This window comes from Pholcus phalangioides, unplaced genomic scaffold, assembly GCF_987345545.1.
Source record: "Pholcus phalangioides strain wild (caught in Gottingen) unplaced genomic scaffold, Ppha-v1.0 ptg000017l_1, whole genome shotgun sequence".
NCBI lineage: Eukaryota > Metazoa > Arthropoda > Arachnida > Araneae > Pholcidae > Pholcus > Pholcus phalangioides.
The window spans coordinates 23,527,455-23,532,508 of record NW_028301610.1 but is presented as its reverse complement, the minus strand read 5'-3'; positions in this window follow the sequence as shown (position 1 = coordinate 23,532,508).

The window sequence follows — 5,054 nt, the reverse complement described above, 5'->3', positions numbered from 1 at the left end:
CAACAGGCCTACAACGTTACAAATATTCAATCATTACACTTCACTCACAATTTGAAGTATAGATGACAGCACTGAAATATCATCACAACACTAGCTACACGCTCAGACTGTTAGGTGCACTCACTTTGTTCCAGACTCTGCCACGAAGGTGGGCTGGAAGAGATCTCGGCAACGGGATAAGTCCGGTGGCAGAGACCCTGGCGTTCATTCATTCAGATGGTATTTGAAAATTTCGAAGTTCTAAAGCCTCCTTAGGGAAACATCATGACAGTTCAGGTTCCCAGGAAGGCATGCAATTATCACTTCAAAGGGCAGTCGAAGTTACTTTACTCCGGGACAGTCACCTAAACTGGTCTACCGAAAGCTTGCATGTTTAAGGGGGAAAAAAAGAATGGTAAGAAAAGGATGATTCATCTTATTGGATGACTTGTACTTTATTGTGCGTTACCAAGAAAACTGAAGGGTGTACGTTTGCCTCTTTCCCTCGCAAAAAATTATACTTGGGCACTAGGGGTATGTATGGGCTCCAACCTGGCCATGGCTTCTTTTACTGTCTTTAGACATTCACATTTCTGACTTTTCACGGGCCCCTTCTGTAGCTAATTTATAATAGACTGAAAAAACAAAATGTTGAGAACTGTTCCGGGCCCCAGAGCTAGAGAGCTGTCAGCACCGCCCTTGTGGGGGCCATGCTAACATCTGGTCAAAAAGTAAAGTTAACTCATGCTAACATCCAAGTTCCTTATCTCTCAAATCGATTATTCGCGTTTAAATAGAGCTGGAAGGAATCAGGGAATTTTCTGATGAAAAATACTGTAGTAAGTTGGGAAAATTTTTAAAAAGCATTTCTTTTGTTTGTCATTGCTCAAAATATCCAAGTTATGCATATTACGGCCTCTGAAATGCACTAATAAAGTTGAAAATATGTTAAAATCAAAGGCATTCATATCTTAGAGGAGAAATAAAGTATATATTTATATTTCTTCTCAATGATTCATATATGGCAGAAAAAATTCAAAAAAGGCATTTTTACATAAAAGCTTGAAAATAGGCAAAAAAAAGGCATTTTGCCTGAACTTCCGGGCTCTAGTAATCAAACGGTATATTGAAAGGGAACTGCATTTTAATTTGACAAAATTTAAAATGATTAATAATAATTAGCGTGATCCACCTGCTTACACTTCATCGTGGCTCGAATCATATTGAACAGACATTTCTGACACACTTTTAAAGCGTTTCATCATATTTATCAAATATACGTTGCAATTCAATAACTTTGATTATTTTTTGAATCTTTCATTGCTGTTTTTTGCTTAATTAATGTAAATAATAGAAGTAAAGAAATCAAGTACTGGGATTCACAAAAATAAAGAAAAACATTTTGAAACACGTTAGAACTGTATTTGAAAATGTTGATTAATTTAAAATTACCTCAGTATGTTCCGCTTAACGTTCCCACTTGGAGTTTTCTTGCTTAGTACGATTTATTTTTTCATAATCTCAACTTTCACTAACACTGTTCGAAATTTCCCATTCAAAACTTTTCCCACCCACAACGTTTTTTGTTACGAGTTTTTGGAAAACGCTATAAATGGGATTCACTGTATATGAGCTCTTCAATGTTATTACTTGTTTAAAACCAAGAGTTTCTTGCCACAAATAAAATCCAAGATTGCAATCTCAATATTTGAATTCGAAATTCAAAATGACGTCCTGATATAGGTTGTCGAATCTTAACAACACTAGCTGCAAAAGGCACCAACATGAAGAAAACACTGGTCGTCCTGTATATACGGGGCTCAACTGCATATGCAGGAGGACGAGGGTGCATTGCATTGTTTTTTAGAAATTATTTGGGGGTCTCGGCCCCACTGGAAAATTTATGGGGGAGGGCTAAAATGGCCTCACCCCCTAGGTTCTGTCGCCTATGAGCTGCAATCAGCCTAAACCTCAGATGTAATTTATTTAATATAGTGGGCAAACACATTCTCTTATCAGAAAATGAACTACTGTGGCTACAAGCAGCGTAGCCTATATCCTAAATTTTCGGACCTTTGTGCTCTTAAACGTTTTATGCATGAACTCTCTGTTCGTGAAACAAAATAACTCTAATGTCTGTACTTTACTAAATGAGTTATTAGATTGAGAAAAAAAATCAGGGAGTCTTACCTTTTTTTCTCTGAAGTTCAGTAGTAAAAAATTGTCAAAATTTAGGATTTATACATTAAATATCCGTTTTCCAGAATATAAATGAGAATTATTCAGATGGTGTTTGAAAATTTCGAAGTTCTAAAGCCTCCTTAGGGAAACATCATGACAGTTCAAGTTCGCAGGAAGGCATGCAATTATCACTTCAAAGGGCAGTCGAAGTTACCTTACTCCAGGGCAGTCATCATCTGGAAATGTCCATGCTACAGGCTACCATGGAACATAAATAATGGAAGCACTGCCGGAGGAAATTACTTGTCCACACTATTGGTACCTCCAGACCAGATGGTGACTCCAATGAGAGGGTAGGTTTTCAAGGGGGAAAATTTACTAGATTTCTTTTCTGGTGGTCCTTTTCGTTTGATGTCCAAAAGCGTTTTTCCCCCTTGTGTGGGGTTAATATAGCCGTTATTCTTTAATGGCAGAAAGAAAAGCCAGACTTTTTCCAGGGGTAGAGAATGTGTGATCACCTGCATATTATATATACACTCTTTTCCTCTGAAATAAACCAGTGCCATACCTAACAACACTAAAAAATGATATTATAGGGGCTTTAAACCGAAAGTCTCCTTTCAAAATGAATAATAGTTTAATGGGAAAAATAAAATTTTAATCAAAAGTTTCCACAACATCTGCTGAGAAAGTAAAGATTCGTTAGATACATTTTGGAAAAATTACGACCCTGAAATTTCATGGCCCGTTACGACCACATCTTTCGCATCCTCCCCGCCCTGGATGCATATATAATCACAAACAAGGTATTATTATAAATTGGGTTAAGCTACAAAAGAAGTCCCAACAACTTTAAATTTAAAATTATGGGAAAAAATAACGTTTATGTATAAATTGACGGGTGTTAAGAAGCAGTGGTTCCAACCTTTTTTTATGCCATGCCCCCTCCCCACAAGATCCACGGTGGGGGAGATCGAGCATCGAAGAAAAATACTTTAAATGTGGTTGCAATCAATTTCTCCGAATTTGAAAAGCTCTTCGAAGAATAAAAACTCCCTTGCAGGGTTCTCTGTGCTCCCCTCAAACTAGTCTGTGTGCTTCTCCCCCACCCCGAAAAAAAGTAGGCCCTACTTATGCCCTTTCCGTGACGTGTATACACCTCTCGATAACGGACGCCCATGGGACCGAAAAAATTTCTGCTAACGAGGTCTGTCTGTTAATGGACAACAAATTACATGTAGGCCCATCGACGTAATTTGTAAAAAAAAAAAGTGTCCATTATCGGGAGATGTCAACTGAAGGGGGAGTGTCTGTTAACCCTTTCAGCGACAATCGAGACATCTCATCAAACTTGATCTGCTTTATTTCCGCCAAGCCATCTCATCTTCTAAAAACACGTTAAAGTTGTTTTCACTGTAAAACGTGTTTTCCACCCCCCCCCCTTATAATCAATCGACTGCTAGTGAGCACTCAGCTCTTGTGCAAAGTTAGATAAGAGAAGGAGCGAGAAAAAAGAAATACACGCTCAGTATAAATAATAAAGATTTTTTTTCCGAAAAAAGGATTTCTCTTCCTAGAAAGCCACACACGTCATGGCAGGTGTTTTTGGGCACATCTTTTCTTTTTGACTGACGAATTCATCTTAATTCCATGGGTGAGTCTTCTTCAAAACAAAACAGTTTATATCACTGTTTTGCTGGTGGGGGAAAGAGGTTATCATCTGTTACTGAATTTCAATTTTTTTCCTTTGAATTATCAAATTAATTTCAAAATTGATTTTTCAAACACTCTTCGGTCCCAATGTGTTCGGATAATTGAAGTTCTACTGTATATATATAAATGAAAGTAAAATATAAATATGCTACTTTCCACATATACAATAGAACCTCTCTTAACTAGTCTGAGTTACAGAATTAACACTTAAGGGAAGGCAATTGAAAATAATGCAAAATTTATAACGTATAAATTGAATTTGTTATGCACTATATATAGAAAATGAAAATATTAAGATAAATAAATTACAATTAAAAATTGGAATATTATGCTTCATAGAGACAATAAAGACTTGAACAGTGCAAATAACCGTTTCTACGGACCCATGCAGACGCAGAAAATGGTTCATAAATGGGAAAGACGTTTAAAGGAATAAGATATTGTTTGGAATCAGAAGTTTATATTTCATAAAAACGTACAGTTCACAAATTGGATCTTTGTAAAATCAAGCGTCGACTGTAGTAGTAATATGATAGGATCACTTACAAAATCAAAGAACAGGATTTTTCAAGGCTGGTGCAGGAAGGGCTGGTTGAAACATGTTCTATTGATTATATATACACAGGGTGGGCAAAAAGTCTGTAGAAACTTTAAAAATGAATAAAAACCGGAATAACTGAAATAAAAAACAGTTTGCAGGGTTAGCATTGCTAGGTCGTGGGAATTTTTTTAAGACAGGAAAAAACCAGCCGATAGATGGCGCTGGTATGAACAACTTGGGTGGAAATATGAAAATGAGACGTGCAATAAGAACTTGCGCTCCTAGCCCACAACCAGTTCACCATTGCAAACCGTGTATGTGGACCTGCTGCACTCTGCCGTTGCTGGATTTGTGACCGCCTGCAATATGTTATCCCCTGTAGTAGTGGTCATGTGGAACACATATACTGTTGTAATAAACGATTTGGAGGCATTCTGTTCATTATTTGCATATCTTTTCTTTGACTTGATGTCGCACCACCAATCAGTTGTTTTTTCCTTGTCTTAAAAAAATTCCAGTGACCTAGTAATGCTAACCCTGCAAACCGTTTATTTTTCTGGTTTTTATATTTTTACCCACCCTGTATGTAAGGAATAAATTGAATTTTCTCAAACTAACTTCATAAATAAACAATGTGACT